General features: G+C 45.6%; 1 protein-coding gene across 1 annotated transcript in view; it reads right to left on the minus strand.

Moving 5' to 3' along the window:
• LOC311128018 (contactin-associated protein-like 4) overlaps positions 1 to 22,452 on the minus strand; it is a gene marked incomplete at its 3' end in the record, with an annotated part of 221,186 nt that overhangs the window by 114,574 nt on the left and 84,160 nt on the right. The window lies entirely within an intron of this gene.

The raw sequence follows: 22,452 nt of genomic DNA on the forward strand, positions 1-22,452 counted from the left end.
TCACAAACAAATCAATATCAGTTTATTGGTATTGATTAACTGAGTTGTGAGCTTGTTCCGTTGCCAAGGCAGTTTGGCCTATACCTAGTGTGCCTCCCAAATAGCACCCTATTCACTATTTAGTGCATTACTTTTGACCAGGGCCAATAGAGCTCTGGTCAAAAGTAGTGCACTATATAGGGAGCAGGGTGCTCTAAGGCCCATAACTAATCCCCATGGGCTGATGTGAGGGAGGAGTCTCGTTGCAGAGTTAGAGTCTTAAAAATACATTATTTTGCGCTGGTGTCAAACTTTAATAACTCTCCTCGTGATCAATCTTTCAGAGGGTAAGATTGGATGAGGTTGTCACCATCTCACAGTGGCAAGATCTAAACATGGATCACTTTTTAATTAAGTGCAGTGTTGCTATAAACAGGACTTCTAAAACCAAGAATATGTCCCAAATTGTACTTTATACCTATATAGTGCACTACTTTTGACCAAGGCCCATTTGAGACACAACATTTAAATAAACCATGCTGGTGAAATTCTGCTTGGGTACTGTGATGCTAAAGAACACATTTATTTTATGCCATTTAGCAGACGCTTTTATCCAAAGCGACTTACAGTCAAGTGTGCATACATTTTAACGTGTGGATGGTCCTGGGGATCGAACCCACTACCTTGGCGTTACAAGCGCCATGCTCTACCAATTGAGCTACAGAGGATCACATTTCTAGTTTGGAAATATAAATATAAATATAGATGACAATGAGCAAGGTGCAGCATCTCTATACACATTATATATTCTACACAAAGTACTCCCTACTGTAATTTTATTTTACAGCTGCTCTTTAATTATTTGCTATTTTAATTTTTTACTTATCTATTTTTTACTTAACACATTTTTTTTTTAACTGCATTGTTGGTTAAGGGCTTGTAAGTAAGCATTTCACTGTTGTATTCAGCGCATGTGGCAAATATATTTTTTATTTATTTGATTTGTCTAGACGGTCATTTGAAAACTGCCTTTTTATGTTCAGGTAAGTGCCAAAATAAAGGAAACATCAACATAAAGTGTCTTAATAGGGTGTTGGACCCCCACGAGCCAGAAAAGCTTAAATGCGTGTCTGGAACTCCATTGTCGGGAGGCGAAACCATTATTCCACGAGAAATTCCAGAATTAATTTTGTTGATGGAAAACGCTGTCTCTGGCACCGCTCCAGAATGTCCCATGAATGTTAAATTGGTTTATTGGTTTACATCATTTTCATGCTCATCAAACCATTCAGTGACCACTCGTGTCCTGTGGATGGGGGCATTGCCATCCTATGGGGGCATAGCCATGGTAGCCAAAATAATGGCCAAAATAATGACCCTAAGCATGAAGGGATGTTAATTGCTTAATTAACTCAAGAACCACACCTGTGTGGAAGCACCTGCTTTCAATATACTTTGTATTCCTCATTTACTCAAGTATTTCCATTATTTTATCAGTTACCTGTACATCTTTGTTGTTGACCAAGGAACATGCAGAGGTCTTATATAAAGAGGCAACCATAAAAGCCATAGCTCTCCGTTGATGGGGTAGCGAATGCTTTGTGTCTGAACAATCTGGTTCATATAATGTCATTATATTTGCTGGAGAATGAACTGGAATACTCAGGGGGACAGCCTGAAAAGAGCATTATTTAATTGTATTGCATATGCAATTATGTTACTGTCGTTTGCTGCAACTTTAAATCAGATTACCAATGACAATAAATAATAATATCTACAGATGTAGGATCTTAATTTGATATTTTGTTGCTGAGAATGTTACTGCAAAGCAGGAAATGCAAACTTGTAGTCTATTTGAGTTTTAAAAAGGCTTCTAAAGTTTGTAATTTCCACTTTGAAATTTCAGACCTGATTTGCCCTAACCAAAAATGTTATCAAAGAATATATCTAATTTCAAATCAAATCAAATCAAATTTTATTGGTCACATGCGCCGAATACAACAGGTGCAGACATTACAGTGAAATGCTTACTTACAGCCCTTAACCAACAGTGCATTTATTTTAAACAAAAAAAGTAAAAATAAAACAACAACAAAAAAAAGTGTTGAGAAAAAAAAGAGCAGAAGTAAAATAAAGTGACAGTAGGGAGGCTATATATACAGGGGGGTACCGTTGCAGAGTCAATGTGCGGGGGCACCGGCTAGTTGAGGTAGTTGAGGTAATATGTACATGTGGGTAGAGTTAAAGTGACTATGCATAAATACTTAACAGAGTAGCAGCAGTGTAAAAAGGATGGGGTGGGGGGGCAGTGCAAATAGTCCGGGTAGCCATGATTAGCTGTTCAGGAGTCTTATGGCTTGGGGGAAGAAGCTGTTGAGAAGTCTTTTGGACCTAGACTTGGCACTCCGGTACCGCTTGCCGTGCGGTAGCAGAGAGAACAGTCTATGACTAGGGTGGCTGGAGTCTTTGACAATTTTGAGGGCCTTCCTCTGACACCGCCTGGTATAGAGGTCCTGGATGGCAGGAAGCTTTGCCCCAGTGATGTACTGGGCCGTACGCACTACCCTCTGTAGTGCCTTGCGGTCGGAGGCCAAGCAGTTGCCATACCAGGCGGTGATGCAACCAGTCAGGATGCTCTCGATGGTGCAGCTGTAGAATTTTTTGAGGATCTGAGGACCCATGCCAAATCTTTTTAGTCTTCTGAGGGGGAATAGGCTTTGTCGTGCCCTCTTCACGACTGTCTTGGTGTGTTTGGACCATGATAGTTTGTTGGTGATGTGGACACCAAGGAACTTGAAGCTCTCAACCTGTTCCACTACAGCCCCGTCGATGAGAATGGGGGCGTGCTCAGTCCTCTTTTTTTTCCTGTAGTCCACAATCATCTCCTTTGTCTTGGTCACGTTGAGGGAGAGGTTGTTGTCCTGGCACCACACGGCCAGATCTCTGACCTCCTCCCTATAGGCTGTCTCATCGTTGTCGGTGATCAGGCCTACCACTGTTGTGTCGTCGGCAAACTTAATGATGGTGTTGGAGTCGTGCCTGGCCATGCAGTCATGGGTGAACAGAGAGTACAGGAGGGGACTGAGCACGCACCCCTGAGGGGCCCCCGTGTTGAGGATCAGTGTGGCAGATGTGTTGTTACCTACCCTTACCACCTGGGGGCGGCCCGTCAGGAAGTCCAGGATCCAGTTGCAGAGGGAGGTGTTTAGTCCCAGGATCCTTAGCTTAGTGATGAGCTTAGAGGGCACTATGGTGTTGAATGCTGAGCTGTAGTCAATGAATAGCATTCTCACGTAGGTGTTCCTCTTGTCCAGGTGGGAAAGGGCAGTGTGGAGTGCAATAGAGATTGCATCATCTGTGGATCTGTTGGGGCGGTATGCAAATTGGAGTGGGTCTAGGGTTTCTGGGATAATGCTGTTGATGTGAGCCATGACCAGCCTTTCAAAGCACTTCATGGCTACAGACGTCAGTGCTACGGGTCGGTAGTCATTTAGGCAGGTTATCTTAGAGTCCTTGGGCACGGGGACTATGGTGGTCTGCTTGAAACATGTTGGTATTACAGACTCAGTCAGGGACATGTTGAAAATGTCAGTGAAGACACTTGCCAGTTGGTCAGCACATGCTCGGAGTACACTCAGAGTAGATCCTCGGAGTATGCTCGGAGTAGATCCTACATTTGTAGATTCAGGATGTTTTAATATTTCATACTCATTTTACTGTGATCGTATACACCAGCTCTAAAACACTGCATATAAAGTGGCTTGCGAAAGTATTCACCCCCTTTGCCATTTTTCCTATTTTGTTGCCTTACAACCTGGAATTAAAATGGATTTTTGATTTACACAACATGCCTACCACTTTGAAGATGCAAAATAATTATTATTGTGAAACAAACAAGAAACACTTGAGCGCGTATAACTATTCACCCCCCCAAAGACAATACTTAGAGCCACCTTTTGCAGCAATAACAGCTGCAAGTCTATTGGGGTATGTCTCTATAAGCTTGGCACATCTAACCACTGGGATTTTTGCCCATTCTTCAAGGAAAAACTGCTCCAGCTCCTTTAAGTTGGATGGGTTCCGCTGGTGTACAGCAATCTTTAAGTCATACCACAGATTCTCAATTGGATTGAGGTCTGGGCTTAACATACAGCTAGCGGGCTATACGCTACATCGGCAGGATAGAACGGCTGACTCCGGTAAGACAAGGGGTGGCGGTCTGTGTATATTTGTAAACAACAGCTGGTGAACAAAATCAAATACTAAGGAAGTCTCTAGGTTTTGCTCGCCTGAGGTAGATTATCTTATGATAAGCTGTAGACCACACTATTTACCAAGAGAGTTTTCATCTATATTTTTCATAGCTGTCTATTTACCACCACAAACCAATGCTGGCTTTAAGATTGCACTGAATGAGCTGTATAAGGCCATAAGTCAACAGGAAAACGCTCATCCAGAGGCAGCGCTCCTAGTGGCCGGGGACTTTAATGCAGGGAAACTCACTGGCTTCATCAATAAGTGCATCGATGATGTCGTCCCCACAGTGACCGTACGTACATACCCCAACCAGAAGCCATGGATTACAGGAAACATCCGCACTGAGCTAAAGGGTAGAGCTGCCGCTTTCAAGGAGCGGGACTCTAACCCGGACGCTTATAAGAAATCCCGCTATGCCCTCCGACGAACCATCAAACAGGCAAAGAGTCAATACAGGACTAAGATTGAATCGTACTACACCGGCTCTGATGCTCGTCGGATGTGGTAGGGCTTGAAAACTATTACAGACTACAAAGGGAAGCACAGCTGCGAGCTTCCCAGTGACACAAGCCTACCAGACGAGATAAACCACTTCTATGCTCGCTTCAAGGCAAGCAACACTGAAGCATGCATGAGAGCACCAGCTGTTCCGGGTGACTATGTGATCACGCTCTCCATAGCCGATGTGAGTAAGACTTTTAAGCAGGTCAACATTCACAAGGCCGCAGGGCCAGACGGATTACCAGGACGTGTACTCCGAGCATGTGCTGACCAACTGGCAAGTGTCTTCACTGACATTTTCAACATGTCCCTGACTGAGTCTGTAATACCAACATGTTTCAACAGACCACCATAGTCCCCGTGCCCAAGGACACTAAGATAACCTGCCTAAATTACTACCGACCCGTAGCACTGACGTCTGTAGCCATGAAGTGCTTTGAAAGGCTGGTCATGGCTCACATCAACACCATTATCCCAGAAAAACTAGACCCACTCCAATTTGCATACCGCCCTAACAGATCCACAGATGATGCAATCTATATTGCACTCCACACTGCCCTTTCCCACCTGGACAAGAGGAACACCTACGTGAGAATGCTATTCATTGACTACAGCTCAGCATTCAACACCATAGTGCCCTCAAAGCTCATCACTAAGCTAAGGATCCTGGGACTAAACACCTCCCTCTGCAACTGGATCCTGGACTTCCTGACGGGCCGCCCCCAGGTGGTAAGGGTAGGTAACAACACATCTGCCACACTGATCCTCAACACAGGGGCCCCTCAGGGGTGCGTGCTCAGTCCCCTCCTGTACTCCCTGTTCACCCATGACTGCATGGCCAGGCATGACTCCAACACCATCATTAAGTTTGCCGATGACACAACAGTGGTAGGCCTGATCACCGACAACGATGAGACAGCCTATAGGGAGGAGGTCAGAAACCTGGCCGTGTGGTGCCAGGATAACAACCTCTCCCTCAACGTGACCAAGACAAAGGAGATGATTGTGGACTACAGGAAAAAAAAGAGGACTGAGCACGCCCCCATTCTCATCGACGGGGCTGTAGTGGAACAGGTTGAGAGCTTCAAGTTCCTTGGTGTCTACATCACCAACGAACTATCATGGTCCAAACACACCAAGACAGTCGTGAAGAGGGCACGACAAAGCCTATTCCCCCTCAGGAGACTGAAAAGATTCGGCATGGGTCTCAGATCCTCAAAAAATTCTACAGCTGCACCATCGAGAGCATCCTGACTGGTTGCATCACCGCCTGGTATGGCAACTGCTTGGCCTCCGACCGCAAGGCACTACAGAGGGTAGTGCATACGGCCCAGTACATAACTGGGGTCAAGCTTCCTGCCATCCAGGACCTCTATACCAGGCGGTGTCAGAGGAAGGCCCTCAAAATTTTCAAAGACTCCAGCCACCCTAGTCATAGACTGTTCTCTCTGCTACTGCACGGCAAGCGGTACCGGAGTGCCAAGTTTAGGTCCAAAAGACTTCTCAACAGCTTCTACCCCCAAGCCATAAGACTCCTGAACAGCTAATCATGGCTACCCGGACTATTTGCACTGCCCCCCCACCCCATCTTTTTACGCTGCTGCTACTCTGTTAATTATTTATGCATAGTCACTTTAACTCTACCCACATGTACATATTATCTCCTACATCAACTAGCCGGTGCCCCCGCACATTGACTCTGCACCGGTACCCCCCTGTATATATAGCCTCCCTACTGTTATTTTATTTTACTTCTGCTCTTTTTTTCTCAACACTTTTTTGTTGTTGTTTTATTTTACTTTTTTAGAAAAAATAAATGCACTGTTGGTTAAGGGCTGTAAGTAAGCATTTCACTGTAATGTCTGCAACTGTTGTATTCGGCGCATGTGGCCAATACAATATGATTTGATTTGATTTGACTAGGCCATTCCAAGACATTGAAATGTTTCCTTTTAAACCACTCAAGTGTTGCTTTAGCAGTATGCTTAGGGTCATTGTCCTGCTGGAAGGTGAACCTCCGTCCCAGTCTCAAATCTCTGGAAGACTGAAACAGGTTTCCCTCAAGAATTTCCCTGTATTTAGCGCCATCCATCATTCCTTCAATTCTGACCAGTTTCCCAGTCCCTGCCAATGAAAAACATCCCCACAGCATGCTGCTGCCTCCACCATGCTTCACTGTGGGGATGGTGTTCTCGGGGTGATGAGAGGTGTTGGGTTTGCGCCAGACATAGAGTTTTCCTTGATGTCCAAAAAGCTCAATTTTAGTCTCATCTGACCAGAGTACCTTCTTCCATATGTTTGGGGAGTCTCCCACATGGCTTTTGGCAAACACCAAACGTGTTTGCTTATTTTTTTCTTTAAGCAATGGCTTTTTTCTGGTCACTCTTCCGTAAAACCCAGCTCTGTGGAGTGTACGGCTTAAAGTGGTCCTATGGACAGATACAGTGGGGGAAAAAAGTATTTAGTCAGCCACCAATTGTGCAAGTTCTCCTACTTAAAAAGGTGAGAGAGGCCTGTAATTTTCATCATAGGTACACGTCAACTATGACAGACAAATTGAGAAAAAAAAATCCAGAAAATCACATTGTAGGATTTGTAATGAATTTATTAGCAAATTATGGTGGAAAATAAGTATTTGGTCACCTACAAACAAGCAAGATTTCTGGCTCTCACAGACCTGTAACTTCTTCTTTAAGAGGCTCCTCTGTCCTCCACTCGTTACCTGTATTAATGGCACCTGTTTGAACTTGTTATCAGTCTAAAAGACACCTGTCCACAACCTCAAACAGTCACACTCCAGATTCCACTATGGCCAAGACCAAAGAGCTGTCAAAGGACACCAGAAACAAAATTGTAGACCTGCACCAGGCTGGGAAGACTGAATCTGCAATAGGTAAGCAGCTTGGTTTGAAGAAATCAACTGTGGGAGCAATTATTAGGAAATGGAAGACATACAAGACCACTGATAATCTCCCTCGATCTGGGGCTCCACGCAAGATCTCACCCCGTGGGGTCAAAATGATCACAAGAATGGTGAGCAAAAATCCCAGAACCACACGGGGGGACCTAGTGAATGACCTGCAGAGAGCTGGGACCAAAGTAACAAAGCCTACCATCAGTAACACACTACGCCGCCAGGGACTCAAATCCTGCAGTGCCAGACATGTCCCCCTGCTTAAGCCAGTACATGTCCAGGCCCGTCTGAAGTTTGCTAGAGTGCATTTGGATGATCCAGAAGAGGATTGGGAGAATGTCATATGGTCAGATGAAACCAAAATAGAACTTTTTGGTAAAAACTCAACTCGTCGTGTTTAGAGGACAAAGAATGCTGAGTTGTATCCAAAGAACACCATACCTACTGAGAGGCATGGGGGTGGAAACATCATGCTTTGGGGCTGTTTTTCTGCAAAGGGACCAGGACGACTGATCCGTGTAAAGGAAAGATTGAATGGGGCCATGTATCGTGAGATTTTGAGTGAAAACCTCCTTCCATCAGCAAGGGCATTGAAGATGAAACGTGGCTGGGTCTTTCAGCATGACAATGATCCCAAACACACCGCCCGGGCAACGAAGGAGTGGCTTCGTAAGAAGCATTTCAAGGTCCTGGAGTGGCCTAGCCAGTCTCCAGATCTCGACCCCATAGAAAATCTTTGGAGGGAGTTGAAAGTCTGTGTTGCCCAGCGACAGCCCCAAAACATCACTGCTCTAGAGGAGATATGCATGGAGGAATGGGCCAAAATACCAGCAACAGTGTGTGAAAACCTTGTGAAGACTTACAGAAAACGTTTGACCTGTGTCTCCTGAGTGGCGCAGTGGTCTAAGGCACTGCTTCGCAGTGCTAACTGTGCCACTAGAGATCCTGGTTCGAATCCAGGCTCTGTCGCAGCCGGCCGCGACCGGGAGACTCATGGGCGGCGCACAATTGGCCCAGCGTCGTCCAGGGTAGGGGAGGGAATGGCCGGCAGGGATGTAGCTCAGTTGATAGAGCATGGCGTTTGCAACGCCAGGGTTGTGGGTTCGATTCCCACGGGGGGCCAGTATAAAAAAAAAAAAAAAATGTAAAATGTATTGCCAACAAAGGGTATATAACAAAGTATTGAGAAACTTTTGTTATTGACCAAATACTTATTTTCCACCATAATTTGCAAATACATTTATAAAAAATCCTACAATGTAATTTTCAGTATTATTTTTTTCTCATTTTGTCTGTCATAGTTGACGTGTACCTATGATGAAAATTACAGGCCTCTCTCATCTTTTTAAGTGGGAGAACTTGCACAATTGGTGGCTGACTAAATACTTTTTTTCCCCGATGTACTCCAATCTCCGCTGTGGAGCTTTGCAGCTCCTTCAGGGTTATCTTTAGTCTCTTTGTTGCCTCTCTGATTAATGCCCTCCTTGCCTGGTCCGTGAGTTTTGGTGGGTTGCCCTCTCTTGGCAGGTTTGTTGTGGTGCCATATCCTTTCAATTTTTTAATAATGGATTTAATGGTGCTCCGTGGGATGTTCAAAGTTTCTGATATTTTATGTATAACCCAACCCTGATCTGTACTTCTCCACAACTTTGTCCCTGACCTGTTTGGAGAGCTCCTTGGTCTTCATGGTGCCGCTTGCTTGGTGGTGCCCCTTGCTTAGTGGTGTTGCAGATTCTGGGGCCTTTCAGAACAGGTGTATATATACTGAGATCATGTGACACTTAGATTGCACACAGGTGGACTTTATTTAACAAATTATGTGACTTCTGAAGGTAATTGGTTGCACCAGATCGTATTTAGGTGGCTTCATAGCAAAGGGGGTGAATACATATGCACGCACCACTTTTCCATAATTTTTGTAAAACATTTTTTGGAAACAAGTTATTTTTTTCATTTCACTCCACCAATTTCGACTATTTTGTGTATGTCCATTACATGAAATCTAAATAAAATCAATTTCAATTACAGGTTGTAATGCAACAAAATAGGAAAAATGCCAAGGGGGATGAATACTTTTGCAAGGCACTGTCCAGTACATAACAAACAAGCAATTGTGGATTCAAAACAAAAATAGCATTGTACACTGAAAACAGCAGCAATCAAGCTATACGCATGTACAGTACCAGTCAAACGTTTGGACACACCAACTCATTCAAGGGTTTTTCTTTATATTTACTATTATTCTACGTTGTAGAATAATAGTTGAAGACATGAAAAACTATGAAATAACCCATATGGAATCATGTAGTAACCAAAAAAGTCTTAAGCAAATCAAAATATATTTTATATTTTATATTCTTCTAAGTAGCCACCCTTTGCCTTGATGACAGTTTTGCACACTCTTGGCATTCTCTCAACCAGCTTCACCTGGAATGCTTTTCCAACAGTCTTGAAGGAGTTCCCACATATGCTGAGCACTTGTTGGCTGATTTTCCTTCACTCTGCGGTCCAACACATCCCAAACCCTCTCAATTGGGTTGAGGTCGGGTGATTGTGGAGGCCAGGTCATCTGATGCAGCACTCCATCACTCTTCTTCTTGGTCAAATAACACTCACACAGCCTGGAGGTGTGTTTGGTCATTGTCCTGTTGAAAACCAAATGATAGCCCAACTAAGCACAAACCAGATGGGATGGCGTGTCGCTGCAGAATGCTGTGGTAGCCATGCTGGTTAAGTGTGCCTTGAATTCTAAATAAATCACTGACTGTGTCACCAGCAAAGCACACCAACACCATCACACCTCCTCCTCCATGCTTCACGGTGGGAAAAACACATGCAGAGATCATCCGTTCACCTACTCTGCGTCTCACAAAGACACGGCGGTTGGAACCAAAAATCTCAAATTTGGACTCATCAGACCAAAGGACAGACTTCCACCGGTCTAATAACCATTGCTCGTGTTTCTTGGCCCAAAAAAGTATATTCTTCTTATTGGTGTCCTGTAGTAGTGGTTTCTTTGCAGCAATTCGACAATGAAGGCCTGATTCACGCAGTCTCCATTGAACAGTTGATGTTGAGATGTGGCTGTTACTTGAACTCTGTGAAACATTTATTTGGACTGCAATTTCTGAAGCTGGTAACTCTTATGAACTTATCCTCGGCAGCAGAGGTAACTCTGGGTCTTCCTTTACTGTGGCGGTCCTCATGAGCCAGTTTCATCATAGCAGTTGAAGGTTTTTGCAACTGCACTTTCAAAGTTCTTGACATTTCCGTATTGACTGACCTTCACGTCTTAAAGTAATGATGGACTGTCATTTCTCTTTGCTTATTTGAGCTATTCTTGCCATAATATGGACTTGGTCTTTTACCAAATAGGGCTATCTTCTGTATACCAACCCTACCTTGTCACAACACAACCGATTGGCTCAAACCCATTAAGAAGGAAAGAAATTCCACAAATTAACTTTTAACAAGGCACTCAAGGTGACTACCTCATGAAGCTGGTTGAGAGAATGCCAAGAGTGTGCAAAGCTGTCATCAAGGCCAAAAGTGGCTATTTGAAGAATCTCAAATATAAAATATATTTTGATTTGTTTAACACTTTTTTGGTTACGACATGATTCCATATGTTATTTCATAGTTTTGATGTCTTCACTATTATTCTACAATGTAGAAAATAGTAAAAAATTAAGAAAAACCCTGGAATTAGTATGTGTGTCCAAACTTTTGACTAGTACCAAACCTTTGACTGGTACCCCTACACAAATGTCCATTATTATAATTCACATAATATTTCACATTTCCTGTTGCTGCAAGATTATTTTCCTACTGTAGCAAACTGGCTCAAATTCAGACGTAGGATCTTAATTTGAGCCAGTTTGCTACAGCAGGAAAATAATCATGCACCTCCCACCAGCCTCCTCTGGTCTACATGTATCATTGACAGAAAGGTCAAAGTCATTAAGAATGATGAATGATGAAGGAGAAGCATGTTACCATATAATTGCTCTGATTTAGGATTATGGAGGTCATTACATTTTGTCAGCCTTTTATTGTAATGCAAAAGACTGCCTGTCTCAAAATTACAAACAACTGATTGCAGCATTACCACAAAAATGGAGGAGGCAAATGGAAAGGGAAGAAGGTAAGGAACTTGTCTGTCGGCCCTGCATTAAAAAAAAAAGTATACCAGTTTAATTTAAGGACCAAAAAATGGACAGCTGCACAATACAGGTTGCAAAATAGTTGGGAAGAGATTTTAGATGTACCGAGTCCATGGCACATGGTTTATGAACTGATACAGAAAACCACGCCGGATTCAAAACTGAGATTTTTTATTGAAATTATTATACAAAATTCTTGCAACCTATTGAATGTTATATATATGGGTGATACAACCATCTCAGCGCTGCAGATTTTGCTGCTAAGAGACAATCATTAGATCACTTGTTTTGGTACTGCCCATATGTAACTTGTTTTTGGTCGCAGGTTCAGCAATAGCTGAAAAACTGCAACATTTACTTGGAGCTAACTCTGCAAATAGCACTGCTGGGTGATTTGAAATGTCATAGTCAATCGATCAATAATACTCTTAGCAAAATGTTGTATCTTTAATTTACAATCTGTAGACTTGATCAATAATATGAGAATATATCACGTATCAGGATATGACCCAGATGCAGACACGGGAGGCGGATAGTACAGTTCTCAGATTATTTATTATAAACACGGGCCAGGCAAAGGGCAGGTCGAGGTACGTGATCAGGTCAGAGTCAGGCAGGTACAGGACGGCAGGCAGGCTCGGGGTCAGGGCAGGCAGAGGTTCGTGATCAGGTCAGAGTCAGGCAGGTACAGGACGGCAGGCAGGCTCGGGGTCAGGGCAGGCAGAGGTTCATAATCAGGTCAGAGTCAGGCAGGTACAGGACGGCAGGCAGGCTCGGGGACAGGGCAGGCAGAGGTTCGTGATCAGGTCAGAGTCAGGCAGGTGCAGGATGGCAGGCAGGCTCGGGGTCAGGGCAGGCAGAGGTTCGTAATCAGGTCAGAGTCAGGCAGGTACAGGACGGCAGGCAGGCTCGGGGTCAGGGAAGGCAGAATGGTCAGAACCGGTAAAAACTAGGAAACAGAACTTGAGACACAGGAAGATGGGAAAGAACGCTGGTAAAACAAGATGAACTGGCAACAGACAAACTGAGAACACAGGTACTGGTATAACGAGGAAGATGGGTGACACCTGGAGTGGGGTGGAGACAAGCACAAAGACAGGTGAAACAGATCAGGGTGTGACAGTACCCCCCCCAGGGACGCCACCTGGCATCCTACCTGGGCGCATATCTGGTTGACCGGGGTGCCGGCGATGGAACTCAGCGATGAGGGCTGGGTCCAGGATGTTCCTAGCCGGGACCCAGCACCTCTCCTCCGGGCCATAACCCTCCCAGTCAACCAGGTACTGGAATCCCCTGCCCTGCGGGCAAATCTTCAGGAGGCGCCTCACCGTGTACGCCATTTGGCCGTCGATGAGACAGGGGAGAGGGGTCGGCATGGAAACAGGAGAGAAAGGGCTGTGAGACATAGGTTAAATCCTAGACACATAAAAAGTGGGATGAATATGGAGGGTACGGAGCAACAGAAGACGAACAGCAGAGGGGCTAAGGATCTTGGAGATGGGGAAAGGGCAGACAAAAACGGGGGGACAGTTTGCGGAATTCTACCCGGAGGGGCAGATTCCGAGTGGATAGCCATACCCTCTGTCCGAGACGATAAAGGGGGTCTGGTGGCGGTCCGCCTGTCGTCGATACCTGGAGGTGGTCTTGAGAAGAGCCGACCAGGCTCTCTTCCAGGTCCGGCGACAGTGGTGGATGAACATCTGGGCCGAGGGTGTGCTGACTTCTTCCTCTTGCTCCGGGAAGAGCAGGGGTTGATATCCCAGGGAGCACTGAAAAGGCGAAAGACCAGTGGCTGAGCAAGGGAGGGTGTTGCGGGCGTCCTCCACCAACACGAGCTGCTGGCTACAGGTGGTGGGATTAGCGGAGAACAGGCAGCAAAGGTCCTGATTGACTCGCTCCGACTGGAACCTGGAGGACAGGCTGACCGATGACCCAATGAGAATGCATAATGCCTTCCAGAACTGGTACGAGAACTGAGGACACTGGTCGGAGACCATGTCCACCGGAAGTCCATGGATCCGGAAGACGTGCTGCACCATGAGCTGGGCCTTCTCCTTGGCTGAGGGTAGCTTGGGGAGAGGGATGAAGTGGGTATTTTTGGAAAACCGTCCACCACAGCAAGGATAACTGTGTTGCCATCAGACAGGGGGAGACCAGTGACGAAGTCCAGGGATATATGTGACCAGGGACTGTGAGGTACGGGAAGTGGTTGAAGGAGGCCAGCTGGAGCTTACTGAGGAGTCTTATTCTGAGCACATGCGATGCAGGCGGCGACAAACACGGAGATGTCAGGAACCAAGGTGGGCCACCAAAAACGTTGTCATACAAAGGCCAGGGTCCGATGGGGGTCAGGAAGGCAGGCCAGTCGAGAGGAATGAGCTCATTCCAGAACCGAGGAACGGACAGAGTCCGGGACAAACATCTGGTTAGCCAGGCCCCCCCTGGGGACTGGCTGGGAAGGCTGTGCCTCATGGACCCGGTTCTCTATACCCCAGATGATTGCAGCCATGAGACAAAAGGTAGGGAGGATGGTCTCGGAGTCCGATGGTGTAGCAGTGGGCAATAGAGGTGTGACAGCGCATCCGGCTTCACATTCTTGGACCCTGGGCAGTAGGAGATGGTGAAGTTAAATTGGATGAATAGCAGGGCACACCGAGCTTCCCTGGAGTGGAGGTGCTTGGCGGTGCGGAGATATTCCAGGTTCTTGTGATCTGTCCATACTATCATGGTCTAAGGCACTGCATCTCAGTGCTAGAGGCATCACTACAGACCCTGGTTCGATTCCAGGCTGTATCACAATCTGGCCGTGATAGGGAATCCCGCAGCGCACAATTGGACCAGCATTGTCTGGGTTTGGCCGGGGTAGGCCTTCGTTGTAAATAAGAATGTGTTATTAACTGACTTGCCTAGTTAAATAAAGGTTAAATAAATTATATTTTTTAAACTATGAATGGGTGTTCCGCCCCCTCTAACCAGTGCCTCCACTCCTCCAATGCCATCTTCACCGCCAGAAGTTCCCGGTTACCCACGTCGTAATTCCTTTCCGTGGGGTTGAGACGATGGAAGAGGAAAGCGCAAGGATGCAGCTTTTGGTCTTGGGCCGAACGCTGGGACAGGACAGCCCCCACTTCGACGTCTGAGGCGTTGACCTCCACCACGAACTGCCGGGATGGATCCGGATTGATTAGGATGGGGGCGGTAGTGAATTGGTGTTTGAGGTCCAAGAACGCCTGGTCTGCAGCTAGAGACCACGTAAACGGGACCTTGGGAGAGGTGAGTGCTGACAGAGGGGAAGCCCGGGTGCTGTAGCCCCGGATGAACCGGAGGTGGAAATTGGCGAACCCCAGGAAGCGTTGCACTCCGGAGGTGGGGTTGCGGCCAATCCACCACCGCTCTCACCTTTTCAGGATACATCTGGATGTTGCCTGCAGCTATGATGTACCCCAGGAAGGAGATGGTGGAGCGATGGAATTGGCTTTTTTCCACTTTGATGAACAGCTGGTTCTCCAGAAGAGACTGGAGGACTTGTCTGACATGGAGGACATGTTCCTGAGCCGAGTGGGTAAACACAAGGATGTCATCAAGGTAGGCCAATACGAACCGGTTCAACATGTCCCGGAGAACGTCGTTTACCAGGGCCTGGAACACAGCAGGGGCATTGGTCAGTCCGAATGGCATCACCAGGTATTCGTAGTGCCCGCTAACCGTGTTAAAGGCGGTCTACCACTCATCCCCTTCCCGGATCCGTAGCAGAAGGAAGGCGTTCCGGAGGTCCAACTTGGAAAAGATGGTAGCCCCTTGGAGAGGCTCGAAAGCCGAGGCGATGAGTGGAAGAGGGTAACGGTTTTTAACTGTGATGTCATTCAGGCTCTGGACGCAGGGTTTTGTCCTTCTTCTCCACAAAGAAGAAGCCTGCGCCGGCGGAGTCCTCCATGTACGTCTCCATCGCCTTGGTCTCTGGACCTGACAGGGAATAAAGCCGCCCCCGAGGCGGTGTAGTGCCCGGGAGAAGGTCGATGGCGCAGTGATAGGGCCGATGCGGAGGAAGCGCTGTGGCACGGCCCTTGCTGAAAACCTCCCGGAGGTCCTGGTACTCTGCGGGAACGGCAGAGAGGTCCGGGGCTTTTCACAAGCCCGCAGGTAGATGTCCCGGGGCAGGAAGCGTGGACTTCAGGCAATGCCCATGGCATAACGGGCTCCAACCCAGGATAGAACCAGTAGCCCAGTCGATCAGGGGATTGTGCCTCTGGATCCAGGAAAACCCCAAAACCACGGGTGCATGAGGGGATTCGATGGGCAGGAACTGCATAAACTCACTGTGATTACCCGAGACTCTAAGGTTAATGGGACACGTGGTGTGGGTGACTTTGCCAATAGAGCGCCCATCCAATGCTCTGACATCCATGGGAATGGAGAGGGTTGTGTGGGGATTCCCAGCTCCAACACCAGGGTAGCATCCATAAAGCTCTCGTCGGCCCCAGAGTCTATGAGCACCCGGAGAGATTTGGACTGGAGATTCCTCTGAGATTAAGTGGAAATCGAGGACGAGCGTCGGCGACAGGGAACAGACTCCCTCCCTCTCCTACGTTCCCGTAGCCGCCCATCGTTCCGTATGGTCAAGGCTATAAGGGAGTCGAGGTCCAGGGGCAGCTCCCGGGCTCTGAGCTCGTCTTGAATCCCCTCCGATAACCAGTGAAGGAATGCGTCGAACAGGGCTTCCAGGTTCCAGGCACTCTCAGCCGCCAACGTGCGAAAATCCACCGCATAGTCTGCCACACTACGGGAATCCTGAAGTAGTTGGAGCAGCTTACGAGCCGCCTCTCTCCCGGACAACAGAGAATCAAACACTTTCCATACCTCCGCCACAAACTCCTCCAATATGAGGCAAACGGTGGACTGTTGATCCCATACCGCCGTAGCCCAGGCAAGAGCCCTCCAAGGTCTGGAAACCTTCCATAAGACCTTGAAGTAAATCCTTGTGTCTTCCAATGGTGGCTCCCTGGGAGGAGACAGCGTTGTGGAGCTGGTCCGAGTCTGCTGGGTCAGTCATGGCCTGTTCGTACTATCACGTATCAGGATATGATCCAGATGCAGACACGGGAGGTGGATAGTACAGTTCTTAGATGATTTATTATAAGCACGGGGCAGGCAAAGGGCAGGCAGAGGTTCGTGATCAGGTCAGAGTCAAGCAGGTACAGGACGGCAGGCAGGCTTGGGGTTAGGGCAGGCAGAGGTTCGTAATCAGGTCAGACTCAGGCAGGTACAGGACGGCAGGCAGGCTCAGGGTCTTGGCAGGCAGAATGGTCAGAACCGGGAAAAACTAGGAAACAGAACTTGATACACAGGAAGATGGGAAAGAACGCTGGTAAGACCTGACAAGACGAACTGGCAACAGACAAACTGAGAACACAGTATAAATACACAAGGGATAATGGGGAAGATGGGCGACACCTGGAGGGGGGTGGAGACAAGCACAAAGACAGGTGATGCAGACAATTACATTGATAGAAGCCACAATCTATCTGCAATATTAAAGCTGATCTACCTCCTAAATAAAAAAAGACTGCCGGTCTCACAGACTCTAGGCCTCCACACATAGAAGCTGCATACAAGCTGCTGATGGGCGCCTTTGGAACATCTACATTAAAAAAAATATTATAAATCAATTTAATATATAGTACACCATCACAATAAATGCATTATTTATTTTAGTCAGGTCTAAAGTTGAGGGTCATATTTCTTTTTTCTTTTTCGGATAAACACTCCAGATAGCCTACCCGACTGCTCGGAGGCATCTGCATGGTCCTAAAGCACACAGTTGCCTCGTTTGTATCACATTCCAATGATAAAACTGGAATGAAAGTTGCACCCCTGTTCAGAAGAACAGAATATGAGTTGGCCTACTCTATGTTATCTGGCTATGCTCCATGCCATAGGATGTAGGCTTGTTCATTTAGCTTATTTGGAGGCTTGGTCCTCTGTAGCTCAGCTGGTAGAGCACGGCACTTGTAACGCCAAGGTAGTGGGTTCGATCCCCGGGACCACCCATACACAAAAAAAACAAAAATAAAATGTATGTACGCATGACTGTAAGTCGCTTTGGATAAAAGCGTCTGCTAAATGGCATATTATTATTTATTATATTATTATTATTTCCCCATTCCGGAGCGAGTTTGCATATGAAGTGGCTATGTTGAGCATAAAAGTGATCATTTGAAACAGGTCCTATATACTAGATATAGAGATATTTAGCAGCTTTAGTTGATACAAACCTTAGAATGTCTTAGAATTCAAAACATATATGGGCTGCATCATCCAACTATAGGCTATTGATGATTTGAGAAAATCGCAAAAAAACCTTGCACTCTGTTCCTTGCCTCAGGCTCCACAGCAGTTTTCTCATCAAGTGAACATATTTTCACCCTTCAGGCTATTCTCAATTTAATCTTGTCTTTAGTAATATGTAAAATTAGTTTCAATTTAGAATGGCCCATTATCAAATGGGCAGGAACAGGGGCAGGGGCAGGGGAAAAAAGCCATGTCATCTGTATGCACTTGAATAGCAAATGGAGTCCGCACACTTTCCGGGTCCATTTTTCAATGATGCTGGGTAGTCTAATTCGGTTTTATAGCGGAGCATGTGCTTAATATGAGCAGCTGAGAAATAAATATAAGAACACTTATTTCACTCCATGCATCAACCACTGTTTGAGGAGCATGCTCTCGCTGCTCGACAGCTGATATTCCGCCCAAACTCTATATGCCATGGGCTCTCCAACCCTGTTCCTGCAGCTACGCAGTGCTTAATTTAGGAAACCTGAAATCTGTTCGGGAACATTGATATTAACATTTTTTCGCAACAAAACATATTTCACTAAACTGTTGACAGCCCCTCTGCACGCTTGAGAAAGGAATAAATGAGAGAGAGGAGAAGGAAATGCATGGTGGTGAGAGATTCTGTAGCTAAAGCTAATGTGTCACCCAAATAATTATGAAAATATAAAAAATTCACTATTACTAGACTATTTAATTTCACTATAATTGTAGGCTAACTATAAGCCGCCCTGCATAATCAATGAACCAACAGCATTGCCTAGGACAGGGGTGTCAAACTCATTACACGGAGGGCTGAGTGTCTGCAGGTTTTAGTTTTTTCCTTACAATTAAGACTTAGACAACCAGGTGAGGGGAGTTCTTTACTAATTAGTGACCTTAATTAATCAATCAAGTACAAGGGTGGAATGAGTTTGACACGTGGCCTAGAGCTATACGTTCTGTCCCAGACTGGTGGATAGACATTTTGGAGCTAACATCCAGTATGCATAAGACGGTCCTCACTCAAAGGCGATTACTCAAATTTGTTTAATTTTGGATTATAGTCTAGACCAATTATGTACCTGCCATGTATACTATGTGGTAGGCTATGTATTGTATAATGGCACAATCCACATTTTAATTCAGTTTTTTTTTTTTTCAGGCTTGAGCTCATAAGCCTATGCATATGCATAAGCGCTAATATACATATGGGTGTTTTGAATTAATCATCATCTTAGAAAGCGCTGTCCATTTCGTTGTATAGGCTTTGAAACAACATCCACAACAACCATGTTTTTCACTCAGTTTCAACCTGCTGTTGAACTTCTTTCTTCAAATTGATCATCACAATGAGGTGAGTTTTAAAAGCATGATGCTGTTTTGATGATAAGTGTTTGATGTGGTTTTTGATCGCATTTGCATTGATGTCAGAGTGGTTAGAGGGACAATAGAGCCCTGAGTACCAGGCCATTAGCGACCTGATGGTGGTTAGCAAATTGGGTACAACCAACACATGTCCAGAGTGAGATTACTGTGACTCAACGGTCATGTGGAATTTTACTGCGGTCATGACACGTGACTGCTGGTGTGGCGGTAATACGGTCACCGCAACAGCCCTACTCTGACTGTGATATTATGACTGTATTATAAGAGGAGAACTTGATTACATATTATATTGATCGTCAGGAGAAAACGTATCACGTTATACTGGTTAGTACACCAACCATAAGAAAACTGGCTCTTGTTCTGCAAAGTGAACATAATAGCAGGGAACAAGCAAACAAACAAACAGACAGACTGACTGACAGTCCTATTGGCCAGAGAAAAACACTTTTATATTTAGTTTACAAAACAATCCTCAATATACCTGTATGCATTTACAGTATGTACCCTTACAATATTCATGGCTGACATATTCTTAACTCTGTTGGATTCAATTACCACCCCACATCCAGAAGCAGGTCACAATGACCCTCGTATATTTGCATTCAACAAATATTACAGTTGACAGTTAAGATTTGGGATGAAATATGAGCCAGTGGGGAACAATATAAACCGACATTTTGATGAATGTAAAATACAGAGGAAATGGAATGGTTTTGGATACTGGACATAAATCTTGGCAAGCCCATTTATTTAATTCATTTTCACACACGGGCTGCGAAGTTACTGCAAACAGCTTGCGACTGTCTGTTCCTTGGTAGTGGAACTGCCTATGTTTTTCAATGTGAGCACTGCAGCCTTGGTTCATATTGCACACTGTTGACTCATGAAAAGCCTTGGACCAGGGCTTTGTTGACACTGTGTATGTGTGCGCCTGTACTGTACATGGGTACTGTATTTGTGTGTTTGGATGTCTGTATGGACATGATGTATGTGGGAGAGTGGTTTTGTGGTTTTCCTCAACGATAGGTGTTTAGATAAATATACCTTTTCAAAGGGGTTTATGGAATTTCAGACCCCTTGACTTTTTCACATTTTGTTACGTTACAACCTTATTCTAAAATTGATTAAATAAACATGTACCTCAGCAATCTACAAACAATACCCCATAATGACAAAGTGAAAACAGATTGTTTGCTAATTTATAAAACATTAAAAACAGAAATACCTTATGATGCTCGAAATTGAGCTCAGGTGCATCCTGTTTCCATTGATCATCCTTGAGATGTTTCTACAACTTGATTGGAGTCCACCTGTGGTAAATTCAATTGATTGGACATGATTTGGAAAGGCACACACCTGTCCATGTAAGATCACACAGTTGACAGTGCATGTCAGAGCAAAAACCAAGCCATGAGGTCGAAGGAATTGTCCGTAGAGCTCCGAGACAGGATTGTGTCGGGTATAGATCTGGGGAAGGGTACCAAAAAATGTCTGCTGCATTGAAGGTCCCCAAGAACACAGTGGCCTCCATCATTCTTAAATGGAAGAAGTTTGGAACCACCAAGACTCTTCCTAGAGTTGGCCGCCCTGCCAAACTGAGAAATTGGGGGAGAAGGGCATTGGTCAGGGAGGTGACCAAGAACCCGATGGCCTTTATGGTAGAGTGGCCAGACGGAAGCCACTCCTCAGTAAAAGACACATGACAGCCCGCTTGGAATTTTCCAAAAGGCACCTAAAGACTCTCAGACCATGAGAAACAAGATTTTCTGGTCTGATGAAATCAAGATTGAACTCCTTGGTCTGAATGCCAAGCATCACGTCTGGAGGAAACTGGCACCATCCCTACAGTGAAGCATGGTGGTGGCAGCATCATGCTGTGGGGATGCTTTTCAGCGGCAGGGACTGGGAGACTAGTCAGGATCGAGGCAAAGATTAACGGAGCAAAGTACAGAGAAATCCTTGATGAAAACCTGCTCCAGTGCGCTAAGGACCTCAGTCTCTGAATGTCCTTGAGTGGCCCAGCCAGAGCCCGGACTTGAACTCGATCAAACATCTCTGGAGAGAACTGAAAAAAGCTATGCAGCGACGCTCCCCATCCAACCTGACAGAGCTTGAGAGGATCTGCAGAGATGAATGGGAGAAACTCCCCAAATACAAGTGTGCCAAGCTTGTAGCGTCATGCCCAAGAAGACTCAATGCTGTAATCACTGCCAAAGGTGCTTCAACAAAGTACTGAGTAAAGGGTCTGAATACTTATGTAAATGTGATATTTCCGTTTTTTAAATTTTTATAAATTAGCAAAACATTCTAAAAACCAGTTTTTGCTTTGTCATTATGGGGTATTGTGTGTATATTGATGAGGGGGGAAAAAACAATTTAATACATTTTAGAATAAGTAACGTAACAAAATGTGGAAAAAGTCAAGGGGTCTGAATACTCTCCAAAGGCACTGTATGTATGTGTTTGTTCGAGTGTGTTTAAGTGTTTGTATGTTTGAATGTAACTCACAAGTTCTCTATGCGGAGTTTCTGCCAGAACCAGTTTAGTAACAGATGTAAAGTGCAGTGTGCCCCTACAGCACTGTAAATCTCTCCTTTCCCAATCCACTGAGGAGTGGATGGAGGAAGAATGGCCTACCATCCTTCCCTTACACTACCTGACACAGCCATGACAAGGCCCTTTGTGGTGAAAACTACTCTGACAAACGGCACTCACTGATTACCTCAAAGAGAAAGAACAGGGCTCAGTCTGAAATGGCACCCTATTCCCTATATAGTGCACTACTTTTGACCAGAGACCATTGGGCAGTGTATACTATAGGCAATAGGGTGCCATTTGGGACACACACCAAGGAGACCAGCGTTTCACTTCAAGCTAGCCATCACGATAACAGAAACTGTGCAGAGAAAGCTTCTTGACAGGGGAATGACACCAGTT

Source organism: Coregonus lavaretus, assembly GCF_964263955.1.
Source record: "Coregonus lavaretus genome assembly, chromosome: 4".
Taxonomy (NCBI): domain Eukaryota; kingdom Metazoa; phylum Chordata; class Actinopteri; order Salmoniformes; family Salmonidae; genus Coregonus; species Coregonus lavaretus.